Source organism: Macaca fascicularis, chromosome 11 (assembly GCF_037993035.2).
Source record: "Macaca fascicularis isolate 582-1 chromosome 11, T2T-MFA8v1.1".
In the NCBI taxonomy this organism is placed as follows: domain Eukaryota; kingdom Metazoa; phylum Chordata; class Mammalia; order Primates; family Cercopithecidae; genus Macaca; species Macaca fascicularis.
This window is the reverse complement of record NC_088385.1, coordinates 138917576-138929003: the sequence shown is the minus strand read 5'-3', so window position 1 is coordinate 138929003 and position 11428 is coordinate 138917576. Positions and strand designations below refer to the sequence as shown.

The following is an 11428-nucleotide window of genomic DNA, read 5'->3' as shown; positions in this document are numbered from 1 at the left end:
TTCTTTTTTGAGATGGAGTTTTGCTCTGTCACCCAGGCGGGAGTGCAGTGGCGCAATCTCGGCTCACTGCAAGCTCCGCCTTCCAGATTCAAGCAATTCTCCTGCCTCAGATTTCCAAGTAGCTGGGATTACAGGCACACGCCACCACGCCCAGCTACTTTTTATATTTTTAGTAGAGATGGGGTTTCACTATGTTGGCCAGGCTGGTCTCAAATGCCACACCTGACTTCAGGTAATTCACCCACCTCGGCATCCCAAAGTGCTGGGATTACAGGCATGAACCACTGTGCCCAGCCTCAGACATATTGTTGAGCAAATTAAACAATTTATGAGAAACAAGAAAAGCAGAAAGCAGAAAAGACCCACAATAACCATATACTGTATTTGTGTTTACCACACGCACACACACATTGCCTCATATCTTCTGAGCCCCTTGATCCAGCCTTGCCTATTATCCATCTCCCTTATCCTGCAATTTCCTTTAGAAAACCCACCTTTGTCCCTGTCAGCCCAGGGTTTAGTGACGCTGCCCCATGCCTGGACCATTAAACCTAGGCTGGGCCCATCAGCTCATTTCCTGCCCCTGCCTGGAGACTCAGGTAGCGATGTCTGTGGACCATGAAGATGGGCAAATGACAGTTGGGCACTATTGTTGGGGCTCTGTGGGGCACACACTTGCGGCTCCTAGCTGTGACATGAAGGTTCTAGGAAAGCCAGAGGTGCCCAGCCCTGGAATGTAGCCATCCGGGTGCAGACACTCTGATGGGCAGCCCCTGGGTGGCCCTGCCCACGGTCGCTCCTGTGGGGACCTAGGACCCTTGGGTCAGGCAGTGAGGAGGGGGTGCTGTGCCCCTGGTTGTATCACTCACGGTGAATTCCATTCAAGGCTCTTTGTGTGTAAGTGACAGGAAGCCCAATGCAGAGAGGCCTGAGCACAAAGCACTGTGTTTGGCTTATGTCACCCATTTCAGAGATGGGCCCTCCCTGGACCCTATGCCAGCCCCAGCCTGGTTGGTCTTCTCCTCAGCCCAGCGTCTTTGTAGTCCTGGTTCCACATCCTCATGCACTGGTACCTGGCTTCCCTGCTGCCATGAACACCACCAGTGGAGGTCCTCAACCCCTTGTTGTTGACTTTTGAATGTTTATTAATTCATTAATTGATTTTTGAGATGGAGTCTCACTCTGTCGCCCAGGCTGGAGTGCAGCGGTGCGATCTTTGCTTACTGCAGCCTCCGCCCCACTGGTTCAAGCGATTCTCCTGCCTCAGCCTCCCGAGTAGCTGGGATTACAGGCGCCCGCCACCACGCGCAGCTAATTTTTGTATTTTTAGTAGATACGGGGTTTCACCGTGTTGGCCATGCTGGTCTCGATCTCCTTATCTCAAGTGATCTGCCCACCTCAGCCTCCCACAGTGCTGGGCTCACAGGTATGAGCCACCGTGCTCGGCCCACATTCTGTGCATTCCCCCATGGCAGGCGCCTGGGCTGCCTTCGCACTTCCGTGGTGAACATGCTACACCCCCTTCCTGGGTGCACCCCCTTCCTGGTAAACGATGCTCTCCCCTTTCTCAGCACCTCTTTGGCAGCATTTCAGCTCTATGTGAGTCTGTTCTCACAACGCTGCAAAGAACTGCCTGAGACTGAGTAATTTATAAAGAAAAGAGGTTTAGCTGACTCGCAGTTCCACAGGCTGTACAGGAAGCATAGCTGGGGAGACCTCAGGAAGCTCTCAAGGTGGAAGGTGAAGAGGACGCAGGTACGTCTCATGTGGCCAGAGCAGGAGAGACAGAGCGAAGAGGGAAGTGCTACACACTTTTACACAACCAGATCTCGTGAGAACTCACTTCCATGAGAGCAGCAAGGGGGAAATCTGCCCCCATGAGCCCATCACCTCCCACTAGCCCCCTCCTCCAACACACGAGGCTTACATTTCAACAGGAGATTTGGGCGGCGCCACAGAACCAAACCCCTTCAACCCCACGCACTGTAGCCCCGCATGGGTGGGTTCTGGGCCCCCTGCTCTCAGCGTCCCCCCTAGCTGGCCTGCATCACGAGATCTGTACTCACCAGCTCCTTGTTGCTGGCCAAGCGCTGCCTAGGTTTGTCCACTCCAACCCAGAGCAGGTGCCCAGGCAGCCCAGGCACCCTGGACATCCCAGGGTGAGCCGCAGGCCGGGCGCTCACAGCAGAGTCCAAGCCCGGCCGCCTCTCTGCAGGCTCTCCACCTAGAAAACTGGGTGCCGTTATTTATTTATTTCAGGACGGCTGTCTTTATCCCAGAAGTGCTCATTCTGAACAATAATGAGAAAACAAAATTAATCTCTTCATCTCGAATTTATTCAAGTTAACAAATATTGCCTTTGTAAAATTTTCAAATTCCTTAATTTCAGCTATTTGTTGCAGAGGAAATAATCTGCTGTCACTTTGCGTGGCATTTGGGGGAATTAGCTTTGACCCAGCCTGGGAAACCCTGAGGCCCAGGGGCCACGGGAGGCAGTGCCCACTGGGCGCTCTGCAGATGACGCTGCGTGCCCTGTCACCCACCTGCGTGCAACTGAGGTCGGCTTCTGAGGTCTCACTGCACCCGAGGTGCTTTCCCAGTGGACCCATGGGCTGTGGTGTGCGAGCAGGTTGGGCAGGTGGGCGGAGGCGTAGGCAGCTCAGCCACACCCCGGCAGGCCTTGCAGCAGACTCAGGCAGAACAGAACACAGAACACAGGTGTTCCTAGTTGACATATTTTTGTTTTTTTTTCAGACGGAGTCTCGCTGTCACCCAGGCTGGAGTGCAGTGGTGCGATCTCGGCTCACTTCAAGCTCTGCCTCCGGGTTCAAGCGATTCTCCTGCCTCAGCCTCCAGAGTAGCATGCGCCATCACGCCCGGCTAATTTTTGTGTTTTTAGTAGAGATGGGGTTTCGCTATGTTGTCTAGGCTGGTCTTGAACTCCTGACCTCAGGTGGTCCACCCACCTCATCCCCACAAAGTGCTGAGATTACAGGCGTGAGCCACTGCACCCAGCCCCTAGATGACATGTTTTGAGGCACGGTTTTGTATGTGTGTGTTATTTTTTATTTTTATTTATAATATAAAACTACAGAACACTTCATGAATTTTTGTGTCATCCTCGTGCAGAGGCCACGCTAATCTCTGTGTCGTTCCAGTTTTAGGATAGGTGTTGCTGAAGTGAGCAGTCTGTTGTTTTTTTAAAAATAAAGTTCTAAATTTTTAGAAGTTAAATTTATAGAAAAACTATTAATATAGGAAAGTTCCCATGTATCTTTTTATTTTTTATTTTTGAGATGGAGTTTTGCCGTTACTGCCCAGGCTGGAGTGCAATGGCACAATCTCGGCTCACCATAACCTCCACCTCCCGGGTTCAAGTGATTCTCCTGCCTCAGCCTCCTGAGTAGCTGGGATTACAGGCATGCGCCACCACGCCCAGCTAATTTTGTATTTTTAGTAGAGATGGGGTTTCTCCATGTTGGTCAGGATGGTCTCGAACTCCCGACCTCAGGTGATCTGCACGCCTCGGCCTCCCAGAGTGTTGAGATTACAGGTGTGAGCCACTGCGCCTGGCCCCACGTATCTTTTTTAAAAATAAATGTTATTGGCCGGGCGCGGTGGCTCAAGCCTGTAATCCCAGCACTTTGGGAGGCCGAGACGGGCGGATCACGAAGTCAGGAGTTCGAGACCATCCTGGCTAACACGGTGAAACCCCGTCTCTACTAAAAAATACAAAAAACTAGCCGGGCGAGGTGGTGGGCGCCTGTAGTCCCGGCTACTCGGGAGGCTGAGGCAGGAGAATGGCGTAAAAACCCGGGAGGCGGAGCTTGCAGTGAGCTGAGATCCGGCCACTGCACTCCACCCTGGGCGACATAGCGAGACTCCGTCTCAAAAAAAAAAAAAAAAAATGTTATTGTGTGCATTTAAGGTGTACATCGTGGTGTTGTAGGGTGCGTATATGCAGTAAATTGGTGACCACAGTGGAACAGGTGAGTTTTGCATCATCTCACAGGCACCCGTCTTCCTCCCACAGTCAGAGCAGCCGTGATCCACGCATTAGCAAACACCTGGAACATAATTATTCTCTGTAGCCCTCAGGTGCACACAAGCCCGTTTGAAGGGGCTCACCCTGTCGCCCACTGTTTTATTCTGTCTTTATATATTTGATCCCCGCCTTTTTATTTATTTATTATTTTGAGACAGCTTCTTGCTGTCTTGCCCAGGCTGGAGTGCAGTGGTACGACCACAGCTCACTGCAGCCTCGACCTCCTGGGCTCAAGCAATCCTCCCGCCTCAGCCTCCCAGATAGCTGGGACCACAGGTGCACACCACCACACTGAGCTAATTTTAAAAAAAATTTGTAGAGATGGGGTTTTACTATGTTACCCAGGCTGGTCTCAAACTCCTGAGCTCAAGTGATCCTCCCACCTTGACCTCCCAAAATCCTGAGATTACAGGTGTGAGCCACCGCACCCAATACCCCTGCCTTTACTTATTTATTTATTTTTAAGATTCTGCATATTTGTGAGATCCTGTGATGTTTCTTTCTGTGTTTGGCTTGTCTTGCTGCATCGTGACCCCCAGTCCATCCATGTAGCAAATGCAGGATCTGTTTTTAAGGCTGAACAATAGTCCGTCATCTCCCTCCATGTGATCATATACACCACATTCTCCTTATCTGTCCGGCCACTGATGGATGCCCAGGTGGTTCCCCGCTTTGGCCGCTGTGGGTAGTGCTGTGGTGGACGTGTGTGAGTGTGGACACCTAGATGGGTGGTGAGCTTGATTCATTTGGGTACAGGCCCAGGGGAAGGACTGCTGGGCCCTGTGGCAGTTCTATTTTTAATTTCTTAGGAATTGCCACATTGTTTCCATAATGGCTGAAGTGCCCATACACCTTATACCCACTCTCCTCTGTAATTAACATTTTATCTCATCATGGTCCATTGGTCACAGTGAATGAACCGTAATGATACATTGTCATTAAGCATAATCCGCATGTTATTCAGGTTCCCTGAGTTTTTCTCTAATGTCCTTTTTTCTGTGCAAGGGCCCTGTCTGGATCTCATGTGACATTTATTTATTTATAAAGTGTATTGTTATTATTTTGATACAGAGTATCACTCTTGTTGCCCAGGCTGGAGTGCAATGGCACGATCTCGGCTCACTGCAACCTCTGCCTCCCTGGTTCAAATGATTCTCCTGCCTTAGCCTGCTGAATAGCTGGGATTATAGGTGCCCACCACCATGCCCGGCTAATTTTTTGTATTTTTAGTAGAGATGTGGTTTCACCATGTTGGCCAGGCTGGTCTTGAACTCCTGACCTCAGGTGATCCGTCCACCTCGGCCTCCCAAAGTGCTGGGATTACAGGCATGAGCCACCATGCCCCGCCCTTGACTGGGGATTTTATTTGTGTTGAGCACGTTCTTACTTTCTGCAACTATAAGGTTGTGTGTTTCCTGCCCCAGTCCTTGTTTTGTGTTTTTTTGTTTGCTTGGTTTGCTTTTGTTTGTTTGTTTTTGAGGCACAGTCTCACTTTGTTGCTCAGGCCAAAGTGCAGTGGCGTGATTATAGCTCACTGCAGCCTCAACCTCCCGGATTCAAGCAATCCTCCCACCTCAGCCTCCTGAGTAGCTGGGACCACAGGTGCATGCCACCACGCCTGGGTAATTTTTGTATTTTTAGTAGGAACAAGGTTGCCCAGGCTGGTCTCAAACTCTTGGGCTCAAGTGATCCTCCTGTCTTGGCCTCCCAAAGTCCTGGGATTACAGCCACCGTGCCTGGCCCTGAGTTCCTTGTATTGGAGAATGGAATTAGAACCTCCTAACCTAAATATGAAACAGAAAGAGGCTCTCTAGAGGATGTAGATATTTATTTGGGAGGGAATGTGTGCCATAGTAAACTGTGTGTATATTAAGGAGGGAAAAGGAAGAAAAAGGGTTTTAAAGGAAAATGAGGATGACATAATTGTTTTGAAATGATTGTCCTTGGCTACGAGGATGAATGACAAGATGATGCCAGTCCAGGGTTGGACAGGCCGTCGCTGGGCAGATTTCCTCGCAGAAGTATTTTCTGGGCAAAGTTGTGGTTTTTGCAACTCTTTTGTGGTAGTTTTTATCAGGCATACAAGGCTGAGAACCCTCCCTTCATAATCTTCCCTGGCTCTATTTGTCAGGTGATTTTATTTTTACACTAATAACTCCATTTTGCTTCTGAAAACTTTCCTATTTCCCCTTTTTAAAAATATTTTTTAATATATATATTTTTTGAGATGGAGTCTCACTCTATTTTCCAGGCTGGAGTGCAGCGGTGTGATCTCAGCTCACTGCAACCTCCGCCTCCCGGGTTCAAGCGATTCTCCTGCCACAGCCTCCTGAGTAGCTGGGATTACAGGCGTGCGCCATCACACCCAGCTAATTTTTGTATTTTTAGTAGAAACGGGGTTTTACCATGTTGGCCACAATGGTCTCAAACTCCTGACCTCTTGATCTGCCCACCTCGGCCTCCCAAAGTGCTGGGACTACAGGCATGAGCCACAGTGCCCGGCCTCTTAAATTTTTAAAAAATAAATAAAGATGGAGTCTCCCTATGTTTCCCAGGTTGGTCTTAAACTCTTGGGCTCAAGGGATCCTCCTGCGTTGGCCTCCCAAAATGTTGGGATTACAGGTTTGAGTCACTGCACCCAGGCAATTTTTTTTTTTTTTTTTGAGAGAGGGGACTCTGTTGTCCAGGCTGGAGTGCAGTGGCGTAATCAAAGCTCACTGCAGCCTCCACCTCCCAGGGTCAAGCAATCCTCCCACCTCCATCTCACAAGTAGCTAGGACCACAGGTGTGCACCACCAGACCCAGCTAACTTTTAAGGATTTTTTTGCAGAGGCAGGGGTCTCACTATGTTGCTAAGGCTGGTCGTGAACTCCTGGCCTCAAAAGATCCTCTCGCCTCAGCCTTCCAATGCACTGAGATTACGGGTGTCAGACACTGTGCTCGGCCATATTTCCCCCTTTGATGGAGATCTTTCTCAGGCAGCCAGATGTGGTGGCTCATGCCTGTAATCTCAGCACTTTGGGAGGCCAAGGCAGGTGGATCTCGAGGTCAGGAGTTTGAGACCAGCCTGGCCAACATGGTGAAACCCCATCTCTACTAAAACTACAAAAATTGGCCAGGCATGATGGTGTACGCCTGTGGTCCCAGGTATTCTGGAGGCTGAGGCAGGAGAATTGCTTGAATCTGGGAGGCAGAGGCTGCAGTGAGCTGAGATTGCGCTACTGCACTCCAGCCTGAGTGACAGAGCAAGACTGTCTCGAAAAAAAAAGAGGCCAGGCAAGATGGCCCATGCCTGTAATAACAGCACTTTGGGAGGCTGAGGCGAGCAGATCACCTGAGGTCAAGGGTTTGAGACCAGCCTGACTAAAATGCTGAAACCCTGTCTCTACTGAAAATACAAAAATTAGCTGGGCATGGTGGTGTGCGTCTGCAGTCCCAGCTACTTGGGAGTCTGAGGCAGGAGAGTTGCTTGAACCCAGGAGGTGGAGCAGAGGTTGCAGTGAGCCAAGATCGTGCTATTGCATTCCAGCCTGGGCAACAAAGTGAGACTCTGTTTAAAAAAAAAAACAAAAAACTTTCTCAGGCATCACTGATCAGTCTTTCTGTACTTAGCTTTTTAGTTTTTTGTTGTTTTTTTGAGACGGAGTCTCACTCTGTCACCCAGGCTGGAGTGCAGTGGCGCAATCTTGGCTCACTGCAACCTCCGATTTGCCTCCTGGGTTCAAGTGATTCTCCTGCCTCAGCCTTCTGAGTAGCTGGGATTACAGGCGCCCGCCATCGCACTTGGCTAAGTTTTGTATTTTCAGTAGAGATGGGGTTTCACCATGTTGGCCAGGCTGGTCTCAAACTCCCAATCTCAGGTGATCTGCCCGCCTCAGCCTCCCAAAGTGCTGGTATTACAGGTGTGAGCCACTGCGCGCGGCCCTGTACTTAGGTTTTGATGTCCTGGGGATGTCCTGGTTGCTGGTCTTGCCGCACACTGGGTGAGGTTACTGTGGGTGGTGACTAGGAGTCAATGTCAAAACCCTTTTAGCCACAGTTGAGCAATAAGAGAGGTTTGGAGAGCGTGGTTCCCGGGCTAAGTCCCCCTGGGGCCCGTTACTGAGTTCAATTTTTTCTGCTTTGGAGTCTCTTGCTGCCATCTTGACACGCTGGGCCAGCATGATTCTGCTAGGAGTTGTACTTCAAAATTTAACAAGGAACGAACGCAAAGCTTGAAAAGGGGAAATACAAGGTAAAATTAATAGTAATGTGGCAATCCCAGTTTGCATAATGGCTTTGAGTCACGAACCCAGGCGTAAAGGCAACCAGGGGAATAAATCAGATGGCCACAGGGTGGGTGAGACCAGCTGCGACCCTGTGACCTGTTTTCTTATTTTGTGCATGTGGGTCTCAGCTTTCCCAGAGGAGTTTCTCCAGGTGCAGCACGTGGTGTCAGCAACAGCACAGGCATTTCCTTACTTAACCAGCCGGGACTAAGGGATCTCCTGGGTCAGGTTCTGTGGAGTTGCCAGCAGAAGCCATGGATCGTGAAGGTTCAGCGACACCAGTGTCCTGCTCCATGGAAGAGGTGGGCACTGAGATGGGTAAGAGCCTCGTCGTGACAGGAGTCCTGTTCTGGCATCCGGGGAAAGCCGTCTACAGCACGAAACGTCCGATTCGCAACCTGGTTTGCAGTTTGAATGTCTCTGATTATGGCATTAGGGGGTACTGTGAACTTTTTGTGTGGCCCACCCATCAGACGCAAGGCTGCTTTTGGAGAATTCATCTAGTTTTAGCTGATAGGACTTCAGGAACAGAGAAGTTTCCATTTTTAGTAATTCTATGGAAGAAAGAAAGATTAGATGAATCTAGAAGAATGTAGGTGTTACGTGCGTCGTCCGTATAAGAGGCCACCTGAACCTTAGTGTGAGCAAAAAGGCTGTTTATTCACTTGGGTGCAAGGGGGTGAGTCTGAGAAAGGAGTCCGCGAAGGTGGTAGGCTTATCATTGGTTCTTATAGGTTTGGGATAGGCGGTGGAGTTAGGAGCAATTTTTTGTGGGCAGGGGATGGATGTTACACAGTACATTCATAAGGGCGGCGAGCGTGTATTGTCACAAGAGGAGGGAGGAATGTTACAAAGTACATTCACAAGAACTGGGAATATCACAATGTACATTATCACAAGGGTGGGGGAATGTCAGGATGGCTTGACCATAGTGTGGCCAGCTCAGAGGACCTTACAGGGCTCCCGGCCCTGTGTACATTTTCAAATATCACATTTTAGTCAGTGCCTTGACCATGTGGGGCCAGGCGTGGTGGCTCGTGCCTGTAATCCCAGGACTTTGGGAGGACAAGGTGGGCGGATCACCTGAGGTCAGGAGTTCAAGACCAGCCTGGCCAAGATAGTGAAACCCCGTCTCTACTAAAAACTAAAAAAATTACCCGACTGCCGTGGCAGGTGCCTGTAATCCCAGCTACTCAGGAGGCTGAGGCAGGAGAATCGCTTGAACTCGGGAGGCAGAGGTTGCAGTGAGCTGAGATCGCGCCACTGCACTCCAGTCTGGGCAACAGAATGAGACTCCGTCTTAAAAAAAAAAAAGAGAGAATGGAGTTTAATTGGACCGATGCAAATGATCATATTGTCCTAAGAGTACTCACAAATAGTTTGAATTTTGGAGAAATCAGTAGGAAGAAAAAGCAAACGTTTTCATCTTTGTTTACGAAAGTTTACTTTACCAAACTGTTTTAAACTACAGGTAGTTTAAAAGGGAGGGCTGGGGAGGCCTTGCGGGAGGGTGGAGCAGTGAGTGAGTGCGGGCAGCTGCCTATGGGGCCAAGGAGCCCGGGCTCGACTGCTGAGGAGGCTGGATGAAGACAGTTTAACCAAACAACCAAAGTGCTAGATGACCTAGAGAAACCTGGAGAAGGGAGGACTTTGGTTCAAAAGACCAATTAAGTTTTAAAAACCTTTACTGCTCTTTAAAATCTGCTTTTAGCCAAACTGGGCCACAGGGTGAGATCCCATCTCTACAAAAGTACAAAAATTAGCCAGGCACAGTGGTGCACACCTGTGGTCCCAGCTACTCAGGAGGCTGAGGTGGGAGGATCACTTGAGCCTGGGAGGCCGAGGCTGTAGTGAGCTGTGATTGTGCCACTGCACCCCAGCCTGGGCGACAGAGTGAGACCCAGTGTTTAAAAAAAAAAAAAAAAAAAAAAAGGTCAGGCGCAGCGGCTCACACCTATAATCCCAGCACTTTGGGAGGCTGAGGAGGGTGAATCACTTGAGGTCAGGAGTTTGAGGACTGACCAACATAGTGAAACCTTGTCTCTACTAAAAATACAAAATTCAGCCGGGCGAGATGGCGGGCACCTGTAGTCCCAGCTATTCAGGAGGCTGAGGCAGGAGAATGGCGTGAACCCGGGAGGTGGAGCTTGCAGTGAGCCGAGATCACACCACTGCACTCCAGCCTGGGCAACAAGAGCGAAACCTTGCCTCAAAAAAAAAAAAATCTGTCTTTTTTGTTTTTTTTTTTTTGAGACAGAGTCTCACTCTGTCGCCCAGGCTGGAGTGCAGTGGTGCAATCTCGGCTCACTGCAAGCTCCACCTCCCGGGTTCACGCCATTCTCCTGCCTCAGCCTCCTGAATAGCTGGGACTACAGGTGCCCGCCACCTCGCCCGGCTGAATTTTGTGTATTTTTAGTAGAGACGGGGTTTCTCCGTGTTAGCCAGGATGGTCTCGATCTCCTGACCTCGTGATCCACCCGCCTCGGCCTCCCAAAGTGCTGGGACTACAGGCGGGAGCCGCCGCGCCCGGCCAGAAACAATCCTGTCTTGTATGTTGTTAGATTCCTTTGGGGGTTCAGGGCTGTTGCCACCTAATGTAGGTCTGTAGCAATGTCAGTGTGAAACCCCATCCTGCGGGGCATGGGATCACTTTTCACGGTTCACATCCTTGTAAAAATCATCAGTCATCATCTTTTCGGAAGTTTGACAAACACTCTTTGGAATCCGGAAAAGTCAAGCAGAGAAGGAAAGAAAGGGGCCACTTACTGTGCCTCGAATCGGAAGACTGTGGTGGACCAGCCTCATTAAGGCCTGTACATGTCTTCAGCAAGAAACTTGGAGAAGCCCCTAAAGATATTGGCAGGGAGAAAACAAAGAAAGCTTCAGATCCTCCTTCCTAAGCTGTCACGACTACTCTTTTAAATGGCCCCACGCTTGGGTTTCTGTCACCACGAATGGGGGAGCCTGGGCGAGTGTGATTTACCTCACTGCACCTGCCGTGGAGCCCACGCTGCTACGCCTTCCTTAGACTGTTGGGACGCTGAGTGGACGGTCAACTCCCACCACCTGTGCCTGTGAAAGGAGCTCTGGCTGAGAGATGTGCAGGCTTCGGGCC

At 50.1% G+C, this 11428-nt stretch overlaps 1 non-coding gene across 1 annotated transcript; it reads right to left on the bottom strand.

The window, feature by feature from the left end:
* Positions 1-3084: 3084 nt before the first annotated feature.
* LOC123567743 (U6 spliceosomal RNA) lies at positions 3085-3188 on the bottom strand. Its single transcript, XR_006690850.1, has one exon. It is a non-coding gene; the product is annotated as a U6 spliceosomal RNA (small nuclear RNA).
* Between the last annotated feature and the right edge of the window lie 8240 nt (positions 3189-11428).